The following is a 21,153-nucleotide window of genomic DNA, read 5'->3' as shown; positions in this document are numbered from 1 at the left end:
AATTCATCAAACACTTAAATGTGCATAAGTAAAGAGAGTAGGAAACAAAATGGAATTATATTTAATTGAACGCAAATGCAAGAATTTCAGTATGACTAAGCCTCTCTGAGATGTTTTCAACCAGAATTACTTGGGAATAGACAGAAGAGATGAATGGGAGAAAATAAGGAAGTACCAATAGTTTGGCAGGTGGATTTATCCACCTAGATAAGATGAGGACTTTGGAAGCTTTTATTCCATTGCTTTTCACACTTTCTAGAAAAGAACTCCTTGTGGACTATATATTTCTTTTTTTTTTTTTTTTTTTTTTTTTTTTGCGATATGCGGGCCTCTCACTGTTGTGGCCTCTCCCATTGCGGAGCACAGCCTCCGGACGCGCAGGCTCAGCAGCCATGGCTCACGGGCCCAGCCGCTCCGCAGCATGTGGGATCTTCCCGGACCGGGGCACGAACCCATGTCCCCTGCATCGGCAGGTGGACTCTCAACCACTGTGCCACCAGGGAAGCCCTGGACTATATATTTCTTGAGGGCAAGCTCCATGTTCTATTATTATCTCTTGCCCATGCCAACCTGGAAATCGGCTGCCACATGTTCCCAGGGGCCATGCTATCCTCTTCCTAGCCTGTGCTTTGACCAGCTTTGGCTAAGGATCCAGGAAGAAGAACCTCATTGCCCTTTTTTCTGTAACTAAAGGCATTTTGCAACTCTCAAGTCCCTTTGCCTCTCTCTTATCTTACCTGTTCTCAACTGATTCTCCTGTGATATCCCCAAGGATTAGGCAGAAAGCTAGCATTACTTGCAGCACTGGTATGTTGAAAAGCTCTACTAACAATTGTCTGTGTGGGCTTGCTATGCTCATCTGTAAAATGGGGGGATTGGACGATATCTCTCAGGTCCTTTGTAACTCACTTACCATTCCAGGTCTATGACCTGATTCCCTTAGTAACGTGTTGAATATAATGCTGAGCACTTCTGGGTGCTCAATACATGTAATATCTCCATTTCTGATACTGGACACCATTCTCTAGGAGGTAGGTTCTCTGCTTCCCAACCATCTCCTTACCTGTTGCATGTAGCTAGGGTATGCAAGTTAATTTCTTCAAAGATGAGAATTACCATGGCTGTATCCAGAAGTATGTTGAACAAACATGATGTTCAGAATGTGTGCATATTACCTGGTATATCAAAAGGGGTTAAACATTGTGGGGGAGGGAAACAGGTGTTTATTTAACAAATTGTTAATTGAATATGACTAAAAGGAATCTCAGAAGATGGTGGAGAAGCCCATGTTAGACATAACTGGTCAAGACATTCTTACCTACTGAGCTCCGTGAAGAGAAACAAAGAAAGGTGAAACTATAAATGTGTATTGGCTGCAGTCTGTTATACACTGTCCTTTTCCCCTCCCACACTTACATTCTCCTATTCTTGCTACTCTGTCACCACCATCATCACCAAATAGTTTTGTGAAATAGAGAAGAAATCCAGGTAAGACAGCCAGCCAAGCACTTCAGTCCTAGGAGCAAGCAAAATGTGCATACCCCATGCACCAATGAGAGCCAACAGGGAAAATAATTCACCATAACCTCTGGGACATATACCTCACCAAAATAGCACAGAATCAAGCCCTGCCCAACACTGAGTACAGATTAGCTGACATGTTTACATGGTGCTCTTCCCAGACTTTGTGGTTAAATTCTAATGAGCTTCTTAGGAAAAACAAGGGGCCTGTCTGAGGAATGGATTCCTAGGCAGAGCCAATAGGAGAAATGCTTGATGAGGTTTGGAGTTTAAGCATAAGAAGCAATGATGAGAGAGACCTAGATGGGAATGAAAATGATTGTATCTGCACTGGATTCCAACCCTGTGCTTAACTACAGAGAAGTGAAATTAATCTAAGATTTGCTACCAAATGGCAAGTATTTAGATATACTAAATTAGTGAGTGTTTTATGTAGGGATGAAAGGTGAGTGTGAACGATAGTTTAGCCAAATGCTAAGTAGGAAGTATTTTGTAAGTATACACAATCAACCCAGTAGAAAATTCTGCAGCTGGAATTTCTGAAACTAGAAGTGACCAAGCTAAAATTGGAAGAATGATCACCAATATCAATAAGAAGTAGATGTAAAATGGCTGTGAATTTTGTTAAAAGACCATCTGACCAAATAATACAATTCCAGCAAGGTAGTGAATATATTCAAAGTGTTAATGGCCACGTTTGAGTTATCCTACAGTGTTCAGTGATTTCCTTTAAAGCAGTGTCCTAAACAGTTACCAAAAAAGTAGGGCTCGAGGGCTTCCCTGGTGGCGCAGTGGTTGAGAGTCCACCTGCCGATGCAGGGGACACGGGTTCGTGCCCCGGTCTGGGAAGATCCCACATGCCGCGGAGCGGCTGGGCCCGTGAGCCATGGCCGCTGAGCCTGGGCGTCCGGAGCCTGTGCTCCGCAACGGGAGAGGCCACGACAGTGAGAGGCCCACATACTGAAAAAAAAAAAAAAAGTAGGGCTCGAATTCCTTTGCTATCGGGGAACAACAGCAGTTCCATTTCACATTCCTCCATCCACCGTTTGACTACTCCATTCAAACCACTCAAGGTACAGAAAGGAAAACTACACCATGATAAGGAAGGACTTAATCATTTGGTAGCTGCAGTACACAACTAGGGATGCTAGTGGCCCTCGTAAAATTCCAGTGCTCTCCCTAGTTGTCTTCTGTGACCAAAGTGTTACAAAACCTATACACGGTGGATTCAGAAAGAGTCAATTGTTCTAGCATCTTTAATGCTGTGTTTACCACACAAAGCACTGTTTTAGTACACATCCTAGTTTTTCATATTTAAAAGAATTACCCAAGCGTTTCTTAAGTTAGTTAATCTTCACTTAAGGAGTGACACTAAAAAATATACAAAAGCACCATTCTTTTTTTTTTGAGAGTTCTCTGAGTATTTATTACTGATTTCCAAACTTGCAGAGTCAAACTGGTAGCCTGTTGTAAAATGACATTGAACAACACTCCTCATATTCCTCATGATCATAAGTAAAGAAAATGCTGTGAGAATGTCTTTTTAAAATTTAACCCTAGTTGATTTACAATACTGCGTTAGTTTCAGATGTACAGCTTCAGATTCTTTTCCATTATAGGTTATTACAAGATATTGAATATAGTTCTTTGTGCTATACAGTAGGTCCTTGTTTATCTGTTTTATATATAGCAGTGTGTATCTGTTAATCCCATACTCCTAATCTACCCCTCCCCCTCCCCTTTCAACTTTGATAGCCATAAGTTTGTTTTCTATGTCTGTGAGTCTATTTCTGTTTTATAAATAAGTTCATTTGTATCATATTTTAGATTCCACATATAAGTGATATCATATGATATTTGTCTTTGGCTTCACTTAATATGATAATATCTAGATCCATCTATGTTGCTACAAATGGCATTATTTCATTCTTTTTTATGGCTGAGTAATATTCCACTATATATACACCATGTCTTCTTTATCCATTCATCTGTCAATGGACATTTAGGTTGCTTCCATGTCTTGGCTATTGTGAATAGTGCTGCCATGAACATTGATGAAGAGCACCATTCTTTTGCTTCTTCTATTTCAACCTTTAAAAGTATGTGATTAGATATGAATACTAAAATAATTTTACTCATGTTTCCTGTGGGAGCCTACTTCCCCCTTAGGAATCTATAGCCTAAAACTTGGAAAGGGAAATGTTTGAAGTTCTCTGACCTCCAAGGAAATAATAACTAGAAACTCAGAATCTGGTTTTTCATCAAGTCCCAGCTAATTTATTGGTACCAGATGCACCAGGCCATTTATTACACTTCAGAATAATACAGTGCAGCCTTAATTATCTGAAACATATTTTAACTTCATATTTTTCAAATAGTACACCAGAGAAGGAAAACGGTTTTCGCTGAAAACCTATTTGTAAATCCTGATCTAGACCTAGCCTTTAAAGGCAGGAAGCTTTGACAGGGAAACTAGAGGCATCTCACTAATCCTTGGTGGGCCAGATGCATTCGGTTGACTCTTAAGGCCCTGTGCTTGATGACATAGCTGCTGTGGTTCATACACAGAGGTTATTTTTAGAGGCAAGAATTCTCATTTCCCAAAAGTATAACCACAAAAAGTCTATTTGGAATGAATCAGATTTATACACTAAGACAATAGTAAATGCACAAATCATGTCTGTGTAACCTCAGTTCCCTGAGGAAACGTGATATCTTGGTATACTCTCACCCTGGGACCCTTATCCTCTGTCAGTGGCCCTCATCTACTTACGGCGATCTTTTGGAAACCAAGTGGTGCTGCGGGGTTTCACAGATGTCTTTGAAGTAAGTTTTCCTTCCAGAAAAAAGGTATATTTCATTCTAGGCTTTTCACAATTTAAAACTGACATAGGGACAAAAAGTCACTAATCTTCAGCCATGGTGGTAGCCAGGGTCAGATGCCTTCAGAGGGAAATTGGACTTGGTGGCCTGCAAGGTTACCCTGCTGTATTTGCATTTGGCTGCCACACCTGGCCAATCAGCCTTATCTAGCCAGCTTCTGTGTTCTGTGGGGCTTTTGGACCCTTAAAATGAGATTTATTCTAGTAATGCTAAAGACCCTAAAGGAGGTCATTACAGAGCACAGAACTAATACACAATAGGCCAACTAATCTAGCAAACAGAGTACTCATCTGGGGATTGGAAGAGGCTCACCAGGTGGCCTCAGGAACCCTGTTCAGCCACTTAGTGCTTTGGTTAGCCACATCCCTTTGAATTAGTTGGTTCATTTGCTTAAAAAGATCAGTTTCCTGCCTTCCTCTTTCACTTGGCCCTGCTTTATCAGAGGAGGGGGCTCACTCAGCTGGAGGGGAATATGGGACCCACTGGCAGTCAGTCACTCAGTCTATCTGTACATCTGTCTAGCCTCAGTGTATCCAGGGCTCCCTGGCAGGAATCAGCTATTTCCATACCAGAGCAATAGCAATGACATATCAGACCAGGGTTGAAGAGAGAGAGATTGAGAGAATCAAAAGTCGGTCAGTAGGGCTTCCCTGGTGGCGCATTGGTTGAGAGTCCGCCTGCTGATGCAGGGGACATGGGTTCGTGCCCCGGTCCGGGAAGATCCCACATGCCGCGGAGCGGCTGGGCCCATGAGCCATGGCCGCTGAACCTGCGCGTCCGGAGGCTGTGCTCCGCAATGGGAGAGGCCACAACAGTGAGAGGCCCGTGTACCACAAAAAAAAAAAAAAAAAAAGTCGGTCAATAAATTGCTTATTTATTTTGTTAGCCCATTGGTTCATTTATTCTTTTGGTTACCAAGCATTTCCTAAGCACCTGCTATGTGTCAAGCCCTGTGCTAGTCCCAGGGCCATGCCCTTTCCAATTTAATGCTGGATTACAGAAGCCCTCCTCCCTGGCCCCATTCCAAATCCTAACCACCTTACAGTAACTACCCTTGAACTTTTTCAAGATAAAAGTGGGCACGTTGCCTCACATCTCTCTCAGCTCCAATTTCCTTATTTGTAAAACGAAGCTAATAATACTTGCCTTGCTGCCTCACAGGGGTCCGGAATGGATCAACCGAGAAAACAGATATGGAACTACTTTTAATTATAAAAATAATGAAATACTGATAGTAATGACACAATAACTAAGATTTATTGAGAGCCTACGGAGTTCCACAGAATGAGCCCTACCCAGGCCATAATTGAATGTTAACTGGAACCAAAAATTCAGAATTCATCCTCTTCAGAGATTCAGGTCTTATAAACATATTTTTAATATATAATATTAATATAACATTGTGTAAGTACTTACTGTGTGCCAGATACTAAGCTTAATCCTTTACATGGTTTACCTCATTTAATCCCCATGATAATGCAAGGTGGGAGATAGGTATAGGTATTATTATATACGTTTTATAGATAAGAAATATAAGGATCAGAGAGGTTAAAGAATAACTTGTTTATAATAACAAAGCTAGTAAATGATAAAGTCTAGATTTGAACACAAGTTTTCTGTCTCTAGAGGGTGTGAGCTTTTAACCACCGTGCTTTGCCTCCTCTTGGAAAAGCATAAAGCTCTATACAGTTCTAAGCTATTGGTAATATTATTGTAAATATTTTTATTTTAAGGCAGTGGACAGTTTCCTAACTGCAGAGAACCATTTCTGCCAGTGGGAGCGAGCCCCACCAAAATAGTTTTAATTTCATCCCGAGTTTGCTTCTTTCACATCATGGTTTGTTTTACTATCCAGGTATTTATTGAGTTGGGAGGACTTATTCTCACAAGTTTCCAGGCTACATTAACAAATGTAAAGTAAGAATCGGGGAAGCTAGAAGTGGCAGAGAAAGTGTGTGCTGTGGATAAGAGGCAGACATGGAAGCAATGCCCAGGCAAAAGTGTATCTGGGTGTGGGTGGCCTTCTTAGTGACACCACATGGAAGCGCAGCCTCTGGCGGGTCCCATTGCTCTTTATTACTGCACATCTCTGCATGCATCCTTAGTGCACAGACCCTTATCTTACTGGGAGCATCCAGAAGGTTTTCCCCAGACTCTTACAAAAATTCCACCCACCCTTTTTTTGCTGGTGCCTCAGTGTTTGGCCAGGGGGTGTTACTTGTTTTGCTTCACGAGGCATCTGTACTAAGCTCTTCGTGTCTGCCTCCGTGGCTGCTACTGCTCCTCCCTCTCCTCTTCCTCCCTTTCTTCATCTTCAAGATCATCATCATTATCCTTAGCAATAGGGTTAACATGTTCGAGAACAAATTACCTTGCCAAGCAATGTGCTAAGCACTTTATATGCATTCTATTTATCTGTTCATTCATCCATTTAATGAATATTTATTGAACATTTACTTTGTACCAAACACCGTGCAGCACATTGAAACAGACCATTATTTCTTCTGTTAGTCTAGTCGGGGTGCAACAGGGGAATATATAATTACAAACTGTGGAAAGTTCTATGAAAGAAGGATACATGGGACTATGAAAGGTGAAAGGTGCTGTTGAATTTAATTCTTCAACAACCCTGCAAAGTTAATGAATAGCATTAACCTCTGTTTTACAGGCAAGGAAACTGAAGCTCAGAGAGGTTAAGTGACTTGCCAAAAGTAACACAGCTAGTAACTAGGCTGAGTAGAGATTCATACCCATGTGGGTCAGATTCCAAAGTTCACACTCTTAAGGGTTATACTTTATTGCCTCTCCAATGTGTGAAGTGCATATATAGCCATTAATTCTAGCCCTATACACTTTGGTTCTGGCTTCTCCTCACATGTGTGGAGTCGCAATTGTTTCCAATTAGTTGTGGCTGTGGTTTGGTGCATTCGTTCAAAGAAAGTGTGCATGCAAAGCAGAGGTCACATGCCCTAGGTCTTGTGGATGTGCACAGCGTATAAATAATAATGGCATTCCCCAAAAGCTGGGATTCATTGGAGTCACACATTTGTTTCCCATTAGCTTATGCTACTCAAATACAAACAGTAAAGCATGTATTTACATTGCTGTGGACATGGAAAGCCGAACCACCAAAGCATTCCTTGCAGGTTGTATAAAGCTGAGCATCCAAATAGTTCAAAATCAGTTTTGTAAGCCCAGCTTAATAGCTTTAAAATGAAACCTGGATTCCAGATATTTTTTAAAATGCCTAGAGAGAGGTATGTGAGCAGCCAAAAGAGACAAAACCAGCTAAATCCTCAAAATATGTACCAAGCCCCATATTTGTAGTATCTACTCTTGTTACTTGTCCTTTATTTTTAAAATGCTGAAGAGCTTAAAGTCAAGAAAACTCTTAACCATGTAACAGCAGTAATGGAATTTTTCATTGTATTCTAACCAGCTGTCTGAAGCTTTTCAAAACAAACCTGTTTGTGATGAGATGGTTCAGTTATTTAAGTAGATGGCGAGGCTGGGAAGAACAAGCAGGAGGCATCCAATGTCATTATCTCCCCCGCCCAGCTCTCCGGCCCAATAACAAAAGATTTTCCCATCAAAGTATAGTTCATGGATAGCATCTGAGAAAATGAGATTGGAAATTATCTTAGGTAAAGGAGTCAGGATGGCAAAAGATGTGAACGAAGTCCCCATTAGTTGATGTCTTTACCTAAGAGAGCATTTTTTTTTGAAGACCTGTGGACTTGGAAGCAGAAGACTTTATTTTTAATGAGGTCACTATCACTTACTTAGTGACTTGGTCAAGTCTTATCCCCTCTCTGAGGCTCCCTTGACGTGGGAAATGGGGATGACAATCTTCCCTATTACACAAATTGATGGTGCAGACTCGAGGATTACATGAGAGAACCTATGTTAAGTCCTAGCACAGTGTGTGGCTGATAAGGTTCATATCTTTGCAATCAAGATAATTCCAAGAGGCACATTACTTATACCATATAGACAGATCAAGAGTTGCTGCTCTCGCTGGTCTAATTTCAGCATATTTGATCCCCCTAAGAACAACAAGTGTGTCGTTTGATCTTTGTTCTCCTGTCAAGCAAGCATGAAAAGAGCTTTGGCCAAATCACATCGTCCCATGCTGCAGTGCTCTTTTGTTATCTTGGTTATGGTTTTAAGAACATGAAATTGCTGTATTCTAGAAAGCCTTTTTTCCTCTTATGCTGTGGTTTTAATTTTCTTAAGTAATTATTCCAGGCTTTTTGTTTCCTTTTATCACACAACCCTGAGTACCTGTTCCAGGGCTAGCTTTAAATATTTCCCTTTCTAATCAAACAAAGTCACTCACTTTACACAAGGGTATTTTCATTAACTACAAAGACAAAAGGTCATGATGTCCATACCTAAGTGAAAAGGAAATCATCTGATTGCATTTACTTTTTTATAAAATGGTCTGAAGAACATGCATTAAGAATTCAAACACACGTGGGGCTGAGGTGACCCTTGTCCAAAGATGGTTTCACCAGATTTCTGAGAAGTGGAGTGACACTGGAGCAGCCTTTCTTAAAGTGTGGTCTGTGGTTCACTCACAGAAAGGTTGGGGCAGGGGCAGGGGCAGGGGTAGATACAGTTAACAGTGCAGATCTGTGCTCCACCCCAGACCTGCTAACTTAGAAGCTCTGTGGGTGGGGCCTGGGAGCCTGAGTTTTTAAGGAACATCCTAGGTGATTCTTATGGAAATTGAAGATTCACTCCCATGGTGTATAAAAATGTACATACCATTTGACCCAGTAATCCTACTGACCAGAAACTAAGGAAAACTATGGCAGGAGTTATGGAACGCTCCTGATGACTGATCCATCTTTATTTATAAGAGCAAAAAGAACTAGAAGCAATGTAATATTTTATACATTAGGAAAATGGTTAAGTAAATTTGGGTAGATCCCTGAGGGGCACTGTGTAGGTGTTTTAAACACATTTAAAGCATTTCATTTATCACATTTATTCATAACAACCATTCTATGAGGCAGGCATTATTTTCCTCATTTTACAGATGAGGACATTGAGATTTAGGGAGATTAAGCAGCAAAGTTAGTAAGTGGAAAGAAAGAAGTTAATAAGGGGAAAAAAAGAATTCTAACCCAAGTCAATCTGATTCTAAAATGCAAGTTCAACCGTGTAGAAATATAGACATTAAAAACAACCCTACCCCAGAAAATACAAACATCGGTTCTTAAAGTTTGGGAATTGGGGTTTTTTCCCCTTATTTCTCTTTCCTTTCCTCTTTCTGTATTATATTAATACTTACATAATGAAAATATTATAAAATAAAAAATGATTGTATATTTAAGCAACCATGATAGTTTTATGTGAGTCAGAGTAGCAAGGAGGGTAGAAACTGTGGAAAAAGCTGGGCAGTGGGAAGGCCTCGTGTACTTCCTGCTAAGGAGGCCCAAACAATGCACGACAGAAATGTCAGGTTTAGGGAATGGTTCTGGGGGTCGTGGAGTAAAATCATTGGTGTTTTAATAAGAGAGTTTACATTGATAATCATTATTCTGAGCCCTGGCTTTTAAAAAGCTAATAGGATACTGTCCTTTGAAAATGGCAAACAGTTCATCAGAAGTATCAGGCACCTAAAGTTAACTGATTTGTGTGCAAGGCCCTCATAACTTTTCTTTTATAAAGTGAGCGTTCAGTCTGGAAGACATTGTAAAGAGTGAGAGAGGGAACAAAACGGTCAATATTGTAAATTGTAATTAGCTTATTTGATTTCTGTGCCAAATTCCAGGCTGTGCTAAATCCACAGTCCTTGCTGGTAATTCCTCATCTCTGACACGTTACCCTTCTTTCAACACTCTGGAGCTTCAGACTCTTTGAGACTTTTGCATTAACAATAGCTTTCTAGGTTTGGATTTGTTTTGTTCATGTGTGAGGGTTAGGCTCATCAACAGATGTCTGTGTAATATGGTTTGAAAGTATGCTGTAATCCTTCTTCAATGCTGAAGTTGTCTCCAAAATGGGAGTAATTTGAGAACTAAAGTAATTTCACTGGCAAAGTTTTAAAGTTTTTTTAAATTGCACTTTAAAAAAACTGAAATACCGGAGAATACTGGGGGCATTGTACACGAGGTTGGAAAACGGCCTCTCGAAGATTAGCTACAGATCTTAGCCAGGGTCGTCCAAAAGGGTTTAGTTATTCATTCACAAGTTTTTCTATAATTCATCTGTGCTTTGGCTTTCTCCTTTTTCATGAGGTTGTGGAAGTAGCTTTTAAAGAATTAAAGGTGCCATGCCACTTCATTTTGCTTCAGTTCAATAACACATTTATTGAATGCCTACTATGTGCCAGACACTGCCTTAAATGCTATGGGGTTCAAAGGTAAATAAGGCACAGCCCCTGAGCAGCTCACAGTCTGGTGGTGGAGGGAAGCCACATGTACAAATAAATAATACCAGGTTGCATACGTAAAGTGCTCTTTAGGAGGTACAGATAAAGGGAGCAGTGCTGGAAGAGGGAAAGGGAGAACTATAATAACTATCTGTGGTGGCCAGGAAGGCTTTATTAAGGAAGTGACATTTGAACTTGGCTTGAAAGGATGGAGTGCTTTCAATAGAAATGAAAACAACTCACATTAGGTGCTCAATTAATGTTTGCTGAAGGGATTAATGAAAGGCGCAGTTGTGAGACATGCTTGAGAAAGAGCAAGTTCACAAAGCTGTATCTAACCGCAGATTCCCCTTATGTGAACAATTCTAATTCAAGTAATCCATGACATACACGAAGGATGCATTTTTCAAAACTGACCTTCAAATGTGTATGTCAAAAGCAATTTTCCCATATGAAATAATGGTAATAGAAGAAGTTGGGGTGTTTTGGTCAAACTGAAATGACATTATAGTCTAGGTTAGTAGTACTCAAAGAATAGTTTATGAACCCTGGTAGTCTATGAAACCCAGGGATCCACAAGGTCAAAATTACTTGCACAACAATACTGTTACTTGCCTTTTTCACTGTGCTGATATTTGCACTGATGCTGCAAAAGCAATAGTTAGTACAACTGTTGGCACCACAGTACGAATCAAGGCAATGGCACCAAACTGTACTCGTCATCATTGTACTCTTCACTGGCATACACCTGCAGGAAAATAAAAGTCATTTCACTTAAGAATATCATTGCTGAAGCAGTAAAACTGATTAATGTATTAAACCTTAACGCCTGAGTATACTTCTAAAGAATATTCTGTTATGACATTTGACGTATGTTTAAGGTACTTCTGCTGCAAACTGTTGATATGTGTCTCAAGGAAACGCACTTGTGAGATTATTTAAGCTATGAGCTAAACTAGCCTCTGCAATGACTGACAAACTATGATTATACAGACTTGAGTATTTGCTAGACATTTTCTTCGAAAGGAACAAAGAGAGCCTGACAGTTAAAGGAAAAACTGACAGTATTTGTTGCCAAGGATACCATTTGAACTTTCAAGATAAAATTAAAATTTTGGAAAACTTGTATCTGCCACCATGACCTTGAGAGGTTCCCAATATTTAAACGACTTTTTAAATGAGATTGGAGGTGATGTTAATCAATGTGATTTTTTGACATCATATAATGAAAGATTTCAATATTTGGAAGACCTGCAGAACTCAGTGAACCAATATTTTCCGGATAATCCATACATGATGAGACAAAATGGGTAAAAAGCCCACTCAAAGTTCAAAACATACCAATGGATTTTAATGTAACAGAACATGAAAAGTTTATTTATATGGTTTCATATTCAACATTGCAAGTAAATTTTCCTCCTTGTTGAATTTTTATGTAGTATCAATGAAAAATATCCACAATTATCTGAAAAGGCTACTAAACTACTTCTCTCTATTCCCATTACATACCAGTGAGAGGCTGGATTTTCTGCAAATGTTTCAATCAAAACAACATATAAGAACAGATTGATTGAAGGGAGAAGCAGATATGACAATCCAGCTATCATATGAAACTAGATATTAAAGATATATGCAAAAATGTAAAACAATGCCACCCTTCTTCTAATGGTTTTATGTCAGGGGAAAATATATTTATTTTTCATTAAAAATGCTATATATATATTTTTTTTTTTTTTTTTTTTTTTTTTTTTTTTGCGGTACGCGGGCCTCTCACTGTTGTGGCCTCTCCCATTGCGGAGCACAGGCTCCGGACGTGTAGGCTCAGCGGCCATGGATCACGGGCCCAGCCGCTCGGCGGCATGTGGGATCCTCCGGGACCGGGGCACGAACCCATGTCCCCTGCATTGGCAGGCGGACTCTCAACCACTGTGCCACCAGGGAAGCCCAAAAATGCTATATTTTTAAACATCTTTATTGGAGTATAATTGCTTTCCAATGGTGTGTTAGTTTCTGATTTATAACAAAGTGAATCAGTTATACATATACATATGCTCCCATATATATTCTCTCTTCCCTCTCCCTCCCTCCCACCCTCCCTATCCCACCCCTCTAGGTGGTCACAAACCACCGAGCTGATCTCCCTTTTCTATGCGGCTGCTTCCTACTAGCTATCGGTGTTACATTTGGTAGTGTATATATGTCCATGCCACTCTCTCACTTTGTCACAGCGTACCCTTCCCCCACCCCATATCCTCAAGTCCATTCTCTAGTAGGTCTGTGTCTTTATTCCCATCTTATCCCTATGTTCCTCATGACCTTTTTTATTTTCTTAGATTCCATATATATGTGTTAGCATACGGTATATGTTTTTCTCTTTCTTACTTACTTCACTCTGTATGACACACTCTAGGTTCATCCACCTCACTACAAATAACACAGTTTTGTTTCTTTTTATGGCTGACTAATATTCCATTGTATATATGTGCCACATCTTCTTTATCCATTCATCTGTTGATGGATACTTAGGTTGCTTCCAAGTCCTGGCTATTGTAAATAGAGCTGCAATGAACATTTTGGTACATGACTCCTTTTGAATAATGGTTTTCTCAGGGTATATGCCCAGTAGTGGGAATGCTGGGTCGTATGGTACTTCTATTTGTAGTTTTTTAAGGAACCTCCCTACTGTTCTCCATAGTGGCTATATCAGTTTACATTCCCACCAACAGTGCAAGAGTGTTTCCTTTTCTCCACACCCTCTCCAGATTTATTGTTTGTAGATTTTTGATGATGGCCATTCTGACCGGTGTGAGGTGATATCTCATTGAAGTTTTGATTTGCATTTCTCTAATGATGAATGATGTTGAGCATTCTTTCATATGTTTGTTGGCAATCTGTATATCTTCTTTGGAGAAGTGTCTATTTAGGTCTTCTGCCCATTTTTGGATTGGGTTGTTTGTTTTTTTGTTATTGAGCTGCATGAGCTGCTTGTAAATTCTGGAGATGAATCCTTTGTCAGTTGCTTCATTTGCAAATACTTTCTCCCATTCTGAGAGTTGTCTTTGGTCTTGTTTATGGTTTCCTTTGCTGTGCAAAAGCTTTGAAGTTTCATTAGGTCCCAATTGTTTATTTTTGTTTTTATTTCCATTTCTCTAGGAGGTGGGTCAAAAAGGATGTTGCTGTGATTTATGTCATATGTTTTCCTGCCTGTGTTTTCCTCTAAGAGTTTGATAGTTTCTGGCCTTACATTTAGGTCTTTAATCCATTTTGAGCTTATTTTTGTGTATGGTATTAGGGAGTGTTCTAATTCCATACTTTTACATGTAACTCTCCAGTTTTCCCAGCACCATTTATTGAAGAGGCTGTCTTTTCTCCACTGTATATTCCTGCCTCCTTTATCAAAGATAACGTGTGTGGGTTTATCTCTGGGCTTTCTATCCTGCTCCACTGATCTATATTTCTGTTTTCATGCCAGTACCATACTGTCTTGATTACTGTCGCTTTGTAGTATAGTCTGAAGTCAGGGAGCCTGATTCCTCCAGCTCCATTTTTTGTTCTCAAGATTGCTTTGGCTATTCCGAGTCTTTTGTGTTTCCATACCAATTGTGAATTTTTTTGTTCTAGTTCTGTGAAAAATGCCAGTGGTACTTTGATAGGGATTGCATTGTATCTGTAGATTGCTTTGGGTAGTAGAGTCATTTTCACAATGTTGATTCTTCCAATCCAAGAACATGGTATATCTCTCCATCTATTTGTATCATCTTTAATTTCTTTCATCAGTGTCTTATAATTTTCTGCATACAGGTCTTCTGTCTCCTTAGGTAGGTTTATTTCTAGATATTTTATTCTTTTTGTTGCAGTGGTAAATGGGAGTGTTTTCTTAATTTCTCTTTCATATTTTTCATCATTCGTGTATAGGAATGCCAGAGATTTCTGTGCATTAATTTTGTATCCTGCTACTTTACCAAATTCATTGATTAGCTCTAGTAGTTTTCTGGTAGCATCTTTAGGATTCTCTATGTAGAGTATCATCTCATCTGCAAACAGTGACAGCTTTACTTCTTTTCCGATTTGGATTCCTTTTATTTTTCTTCTCTGATTGTTGTGGCTAAAACTTCCAAAACTATATTGAGTAAGAGTGGTGAGAGTGGGCAACCTTGTCTTGTTCCTGATCCTAGTGGAAATGGTTTCAGTTTTTCACCATTGAGGATGATGTTGGCTGTGGGTTTGTCATATATGGCCTTTATTATGTTGAGGAAAGTTCCCTCTATGCCTACTTTCTGCAGGGTTTTTATCATAAATGGGTGTTGAATTTTGTCGAAAGCTTTCTCTGCATCTATTGAGATGATCATATAGTTTTTCTCCTTCAATTTGTTAATATGGTGTATCACGTTGATTGATTTGCATATATTGAAGAATCCTTGCATTCCTGGGATAAACCCCACTTGATCATGGTGTATGATCATTTTAATGTGCTGCTGGATTCTGTTTGCTAGTATCTTGTTGAGGATTTTTGCATCTATGTTCATCAGTGATATTGGCCTGTAGTTTTCTTTCTTTGTGACATCTTTGTCTGGTTTTGGTATCAGGGTGATGGTGGCCTCATAGAATGAGTTTGGGAGTGTTCCTCCCTCTGCTATATTTTGGAAGAGTTTGAGAAGGATAGGTGTCAGCTCTTCTCTAAATGTTTGATAGAATTCGCCTGTGAAGCTATCTTGTCCTGGGTTTCGTTTGTTGGAAGATTTTTAATCACACTTTCAATTCAGTGCTTATGATTGGTCTATTCATATGTTCTATTTCTTCCTGGTTCAGTCTCGGCAGGTTGTGCATTTTTAAGAATTTGTCCATTTCTTCCAGGTTTTCCATTTTATTGGCATAGAGTTGCTTGTAGTAATCTCTCATGATCCTTTGTATTTCTGCAGGGTCAGTTGTTACTTCTCCTTTCTCATTTGTAATTCTATTGATTTGAGTCTTCTCCCTTTTTACTTGATGAGTCTGGCTAATGGTTTATTAATTTTGTTTATCTTCTCAAAGAACCAGCTTTTATTTTTATTGATCTTTGCTATCGTTTCCTTCTTTTCTTTTTCATTTATTTCTGATCTGATCTTTATGATTTCTTTCCTTCTGCTAACTTTGAGGGTTTTTTGTTCTTCTTTCTCTAATTGTTTTAGGTGTAAGGTTAGGTTGTTTATTTGAGATGTTTCCTGTTTCTTAAGGTAGGGTTGTATTGCTATAAACTTCCCTCTTAGAACTGCTTTAGCTGCATCCCATAGGTTTGGGGTCGTCATGTCTCCATTGTCATTTGTTTCTAGGTTTTTTGGTTTTTTGGTTTTTTTTGCGGTACGTGGGCCTGTCACTGTTGTGGCCTCTCCCGTTGCGGAGCACAGGCTCCGGACGCACAGGCTCAGCAGCCATGGCTCACGGGCCTAGCCACTCCGTGGCATGTGGGATCTTCCCGTACCAGGGCAAGAACCCATGTTCCCTGCATCGGCAGTTGGACTCTCAACCACTGCGCCACCGGGGAAGCCCTATTTCTAGGTATTTTTTGATTTCCTCGTTGATTTCTTCAGTGATCACTTCGTTATTAAGTAGTGTATTGTTTAGCCTTCATGTGTTTGTATTTTTTATAGATCTTTTCCTGGACTTGATATCTAGTCTCAGAGCATTGTGGTCGGAAAAGATACTTGATACGATTTCAATTTTCTTAAATTTACCAAGGCTTGATTTGTGACCCAGGATATGATCTATCCTGGAGAATGTTCCATGAGCACTTGAGAAAAAATATGTATTCTGTTTTTTTTGGATGGAATGTTGTATAAGTATTAATTAAGTCCATTTTGTTTAATGTATCATTGAAAGCTTGTGTTTCCTTATTTATTTTCATTTTGGATGATCTTTCCATCAGTGAAAGAGGGGTGTTAACGTCCCCTACTATGAATGTGTTACTGTTGATTTCCCCTTTTATGGCTGTTAGTATTTGCCTTATGTATTGAGGTGCTTCTATGTTGGGTGCATAGATATTTACAATTGTTATATCTTCTTCACGGATCATTCCCTTGATCATTATGTACTGTCCTTCTTTGTCTCCTGTAATAGTTTTTCTTTTAAAGTCTATTTTGTCTGATATGAGAATTGCTACTCCAGCTTTCTTTTGATTTCCATTTGCATGGAATGTCTTTTTCCATCTCCTCACTTTCAGTCTGTATGTGTCCCTAGGTCTGAAGTGGGTCTCTTGTAGACAGCATATATATGGGTCTTGTTTTTGTATCCATTCAGCCAGTCTGTGTCTTTTGGTGGGAGCATTTAATCCATTTACATTTAAGGTAATTATCGATATGTATGTTCCTATTTCCATTTTCTTAATTGTTTTGGGTTTGTTATTGTAGGTCTTTTCCTTCTCTTGAAGGAAGAGACTTGCCTAGAGAAGTTCCTTTAGCATTTATTGTAAAGCTGGTTTGGTGGTGCTGAACTCTCTCAGCTTTTGCTTGTCTGTAAAGCTTTTAATTTCTCCATGAGATCCTTGCTGGGTAGAGTAATCTTGGTTGTAGGTTTTTCTCCTTCAACACTTTAAATATGTCCTGCCACTTCCTTCTGGCTTGCAGAGTTTCTGCTGAAAGATTAGCTTTTAACCTTATGGGGATTCCCTTGTGTGTTATTTGTTGTTTTTCCCTTGCTACTTTTTATATGTTTCCTCTGTATTTAATTTTTGATCGTTTGATTAATATGTGTTTTGGCGTGTTTCTCCTTGGATTTATTCTGTATGGGACTCTCTGTGCCTCCTGGACTTGACTGACTATTTCCTTTCCCATATTAGGGAAGTTTTCAACTATAATCTCTTCAAATATTTTCTCAGTCCCTTTCTTTTTCTCTTCCTCTACTGGGACCCCTATAATTCGAATGTTGGGTCATTTAATGTTGTCCCAGAGGTCTCTGAGACTGTCCTCAGTTCTTTTCATTCTTTTTTCTTTATTCTGCTCTGCAGTAGTTATTTCCACTATTTTATCTTCCAGGTCACTTATCTGTTCTTCTGCCTCAGTTGTTCTGCTATTGATCCCTTCTAGAGTATTTTTAAATTCATTTATTGTGTTGTTCATCATTGCTTGTTTCCTCTTTAGTTCTTCTAGGTCCTTGTTAAACATTTCTTGCATTTTCTCTATTCTATTTCCAAGATTTTGGATCATCTTTGCTGTCATTTTTCTGAATTCTTTTTCAGGTAGACTGCCTATTTCCTCTTCATTTGTTAGGTCTGGGGGGCTTTTACCTTGTTCCTTCATCTGCTGTGTGTTTTTCTGCCTTCTCATTTTGCTTATCTTACTGTGTTTGGGGTGTTCTTTTAGCAGGCTGCAGGTTCGTGGTTCCCATTGTTTTTGGTGTCTGTCCCCAGTGGCTAAGGTTGGTTCAGTGGGTTGTGTAGGCTTCCTGGTGGAGGGGACTGGTGCCTGTGTTCTGGTGGATGAGCCTGGATCTTGTCTTTCTGTTGGGCACGTCCATGTCTGGTGGTGTGTTTTGCTTGTCTGTGGCCTTATTATGATTTTAGGCAGCCTCTCTGCTAATGGCTGGGGTTGTGTTCCTGTCTTGCTAGTTGTTTGGCATAGGGTGTGCAGCACTGTACCTTGCTGGTCTTTGAGTGAAGCTGGGTCTTGGCATTGAGATGGAGATCTCTGGGAGATTTTCGCCATTTGATATTATGTGGAGCTGGGAGGTCTCTTGTGGACCAGTGTCCTGAACTTGGCTCTCCCACCTCAGAAGCACAGCCCTGGCGCCTGGCCGGAGCACCAGGAGCCTTTCATCCACATGGCTCAGAATAAAAGGGAGAAAAATTAGAAAGAAATAAAGAGGACAAAATAAAATAAAGTAAGATAAAATAAAGTTATTAAAATAAAAATAAAACATAATTACTAAGAAAAAAAAACAACAACGGACGGACAGAACCCTAGGACAAATGGTGAAAGCAAAGCTATACAGACAAAATCTCACACAGAAGCATACACATACACACTCACAAAAAGAGGAAAAGGGGACAAAATAATCTATCTTGCTCTCAGAGTCCACCTCCTCAATTTGGGATGATTTGTTGTCTATTCAGATATTCCACTGATGCAGGGTACATCAAGTTGATTGTGGAGATTTAATCCGCTGATCCTGAGGCTGCTGGGAGAAATTTCCCTTTCTCTTCTTTGTTTGCACAGTTCCCGGGGTTCAGCTTTGGATTTGGCCCCGCCTCTGCGTATAGGTCGCCTGAGGGCGTCTGTTTTTCGCTTAGACAGCACGGGTTTAAAGGAGCAGCTGCTTAGGGGACTCTGGCTCAGTCAGGCTGGGGGAGGGAGGGGCACGATGTGGGGCGAACCTGCGGCAGCAGAGGCTGGCGGGACGTTGCACCAGCCTGAGGAGCACCGTACGTTCTCCCGAGGAAGTTGTCCCTGGATCCCGGGACCCTGGCAGTGGCGGGCTGCACAGGCTCCCGGGAGGGGCAGTGTGGATAGTGACCTGCGCTTGCACACAGGCTTCTTGGTGGCAGCAGCAGCAGCAGCAGCCTTACCGTCTCATGCCCCGTCTCTGGGTTCCGCGCTGTTAGCCGTGGCTCGCGCCCGTCTCTCGAGCTCCTTTAAGCGGCGCTCTGAATCCCTTCTCTTCACGCACCAGGAAACAAAGAGGCAAGAAAAAGTCTCTTGCGTCTTCGGCTGCTCCAGACTTTTTCCGGGACTCCCTCCCGGCCAGCCATGGCGCACTAACCCCTTCAGGCTGTGTTCACGCCGCCAACCCCAGTCCTCTCCCTGCGATCCAACGGAAGCCCGAGTCTCAGCTCCTAGCCCCCGCCCGCCCCGGCGGGTGAGCAGAGAAACCTCTCGCGCTGGTGAGTGCCAGTCGGCACTGATCGTCTGTGCAGGAATCTCTCCGCTTTGCCCTCCGCACCCCTGTTGCTGTGCTCTCCTCCGCGGCTCCGAAGCTTCCTCCCTCCGCCACCCGCAGTCTCCACCCGCGAAGGGGCTTCTAGTGTGTGGAAACCTTTCCTCCTTCACGGCTCCCTCCCGCTGGTGCAGGTCCCATCCCTATTCTTTTGTCTCTGTTTTTTCTTTTTTCTTTTGCCCTACCCGGGTACATGGGGAGTTTCTTGCCTTTTGGGGGGTCTGAGGTCTTCTGCCAGCGTTCAGTAGGTGTTCTGTAGGAGCTGTTCCACGTGTAGATGTATTTCTGATGTATCTGTGGGGAGGAAGGTGATCTCCGCATCTTACTCTTCCGCCATCTTTCTCAACTTCAAAAATGCTATTTATGTTAACATATCATGGGTTTATTATTGTTACGTTTAAATTAGTTATTAAGTATATTTTTTAAATATCTCAGTTATAATTTCTAAGATGGTAATGTGGATAGATATAGCTATGTATAATCAAAAGTTCCCTGGGATTCCCACTAAGAGTGTAAAGGTGTCCTAAATTCTAAAAGTTAGAGAACTGCTGGTGTAGCTTATCCTAGCCTGTGTGTGTGTATTATACATTTAGATGTGTGGGTTTCACAGGTGGGGAAGCGAAGCACATGACTTAGAGCAGCAGGGTGGAGGTGCTGCTGGAGTGGGTGATGGGAGGTGGCTTCACTTCTCAGACAACATTAGAGGTCGTTGGCCAGGAAATAACCAACTTTTTGTTGTGGACTTTTCTTTCTTTGCTTAAAAAGAGAAACCAACCTGCAGTCACATTTCTCTATGATACGTAGCTTGTTGCAAGTAGATCGTGGTGTAACAGCTAAATCACAGGTGGAGAACCTAAGAGTATATTTTGCAGTGACAATGAACACAGACAGTGGAAGCCACAGAAACCAAGATGTGCCTGTGTTATGTATGCAGCATTTTTTTCTTCCAGATACCTCTTCTGCAATCGCAGAAATCTCACTTTCTGCATATCCAGCATCTTTTGTTGTCCATTATTTAAAAATGAAAGGTGGGACTGAGATTTAGAACTAAAAATGGATGATGGGGCAGAAGCTAGAGGAGGAATAGAGGATGTTGGAATACAGCCTTGGAGAGAGAGGGTGAGGAAAAGTCAAATTGCTCTCAGAGACCACTCATGCTGTGAGCTGGGCTTCTCAGTCAATGGAGAGACATTTGGGAGGCGGGAGTCACCATAAAATTAGAAAGGCATTGATTGTGTGACTGAAAACCCAGAAACTGAAGGACAAAACAGACATGCCTCTTATTAGGCATATGGTCTACAATGAAGCAAAATGAATTTCCAAGCATCTTTTGAAATTGTGGAAGAGGGAGATATTTTTAAAGTTTTTCTAGTGGTCAGGGCATAATACGAGGCAATTATAAGTATTCATTTAAATGTGTATAAAATGTCACTGCTTGTTCTCTTCCTTTGGTGGGATGTGTT

At 40.6% G+C, this 21,153-nt stretch overlaps 1 protein-coding gene across 3 annotated transcripts in view; it reads left to right on the top strand.

Moving 5' to 3' along the window:
- The window catches only part of GPC3 (glypican 3), a gene marked incomplete at its 5' end in the record, with an annotated part of 437,280 nt that overhangs the window by 355,043 nt on the left and 61,084 nt on the right, over nucleotides 1–21,153 (top strand). The gene's annotated exons all lie outside the window — the stretch shown is intronic.

This window comes from Hyperoodon ampullatus, assembly GCF_949752795.1.
Source record: "Hyperoodon ampullatus genome assembly, chromosome: X".
Lineage (NCBI taxonomy): Eukaryota > Metazoa > Chordata > Mammalia > Artiodactyla > Ziphiidae > Hyperoodon > Hyperoodon ampullatus.
This window is presented reverse-complemented; position numbering and strand designations above follow the sequence as displayed.